The following is a 2,191-nucleotide window of genomic DNA, read 5'->3' on the forward strand; positions in this document are numbered from 1 at the left end:
GCAGGGGTGTGAGCTCGAGATGTGCAGATAAGCAGGCAGCGCGACCCAGGCTGAGCAAGGAGGAAGGTGTTGGTGAGGGGGAAGATGAATTTTGGCCTTTGGAGTAGCAGAGGAGCAATGCATCTCCTCAAACCCAAATTGCAGCCGCTCTTCGAGGCGACCCTGATTAGAGTTTGCCATTTCCGAGTCAGCATTAAATTTTTAATGCCGGCCGTAACCGAGCTGCGAGAGACGAGGTAGATACATCCCATACAAAGTGTGGCACACACTTACACCGCGAAAACACGGCGACAAAATACCCAGAGTTATGTCCGTGTGCAGACAGGGTGCACTCCTGAGCACGGGCAGCCAGGCAAGGTCCGTGCCTGGGTCCCACCGGCGCCTGCCCTGAGCATTGAGGCGAGCTCCCGCAGTGGCAGCGATGCGGCCGTGACTCAGCGCGGGCCCCGCTCACCTCTCACCGCCCGCTCGGTTTTCTCACGGCTGCGCACAGGTAGAAGTTTCTCAGCCCCGCGCTGCAGCTAAACAGATTAATACGCGCTGACAGACTCTTTATCCCTCTTCGCACAGTGTTAAACGCATCTTAAAGTCCCTGCTGAGACGAGCCGGGAACTCTCCCTGTCTGTCTCCCTGTCTATCTGCGTATGCTTCGGATGTGCCCTGTGGAAATTGTTTACAGTTTGGAAGACTCCAGCCTTGATTTTCCAGCTTTGAGCTCCCTCTGGAAGCGGAAAGAGCAATTACTCCACATTACTGTACATATTTTATTGCTGTGATAGATCGCAGGTGTTTCAGCTGCCGCTATTGTTTGCCTCCCTCCCGCAGCCGGAGTGAAACAGCTGCATCGAAGGCGGCTGCACGGTACCCGCCGAGGCATCCCGAACCGAACCGAACCGAGCCGAGCCGCGTAGAACCGACTCGAACAGAACAGGGCCAGGCAGGGCCGGGCCGAACGGGCCGCGGCGCCGCGCTTCGCCGGGCGAAGAGTCGACGGGATTTCTCCCGGAGCATCCTCCTATGCGGGACCGGAGCATCCCGGCCCCAGCTGCCGTCGGGACAGGGTTACCCCGGGGGCGTCCAGTCAGGTCCCACCCCGGCTCCCTCCTACTGGGAGATGTTAACATCACCGTAGTGGAGCCGCGGGGTCAACGCGATGGCCGCGGGCTGGGCGTGACTGCACAGGCACAGGCACAGACACAGACACAGACACAGACACGCGTGGTACTTGGCACGTGGACCTGCGTGGGGTGAGGCCACCCCAGCCCGCTGCGTGTACCCGCCGAACACGCGACTTTGTGTGTATGCAGAGCAGAGACATTGCCTGTCGCCCACGCGCGATATAGATAGCTCGGTTGTGGAAACGTGATCATCTTTCCTAGTGTGATTCGAGGAGCACCGAACGCCTCACGCGCGGTGTAACCTACCGCGGGCGGCAGGGACTGCGCGAGCAGAGCAGCGAGGGTGGGAGTGTGAGGGCAGCTGCTGGGCTGTGGGATGCGGCGCGGAACCGAGGAGGAGGAGGAAAGACAAAACAGCCCCCTCTCCCCCTCCTCCCCCCTCCCAACCAGAGAAATAGATGAAACTCCGAGCAGTGCGTGCGTTTGGGATGAGTCTGAGATGGTGGCTTTGGGTTTAGACTGCACAGTGCTCCTGTGGAAGCCGAAGGGGAATCAGCTGCAGCGAGTTACAAAGGTACAGGATGGAGGCTGCGCGATGCCGGAGCATCCCCAAATAGCATTAAACTGTGTCATGGATCAGTGTCATGATGACGTATGACACACCACAAGGGATCATTATGAGTGACTGGCATAATAGACATGGATAGTGGACCAAAGTCTCCTTGACAATTCCTAGTCGTATGTCTTGGGGGGATAGTTTTACATTCCTGATCCGTTTATTTGGAGCCAATTCAGGGAGAGACACATGAAGCACACGACCGAATCTTTATAAGTAGGATGTAGACGGGCTTACACGGCAGAAAAGATTGCAGGGAATGCTGAAGAGGTCAGCACTGTAGGTGCAAAGCGCTTGGCAAAACACCTGCTCCATCCAATTAGGCAGGACGCTCTGCTTTCTCCATCCAGCCCGGGGGGAATGCAGCTATTGCCACGCATCCCCGCGCTCCCTGCAACTCGTCGCTCCCGGCGTGCGGACAGCCTGGTGGTACTCACTCGCATCCGCTCCCACACGT

Source organism: Meleagris gallopavo, chromosome Z (assembly GCF_000146605.3).
Source record: "Meleagris gallopavo isolate NT-WF06-2002-E0010 breed Aviagen turkey brand Nicholas breeding stock chromosome Z, Turkey_5.1, whole genome shotgun sequence".
NCBI lineage: Eukaryota > Metazoa > Chordata > Aves > Galliformes > Phasianidae > Meleagris > Meleagris gallopavo.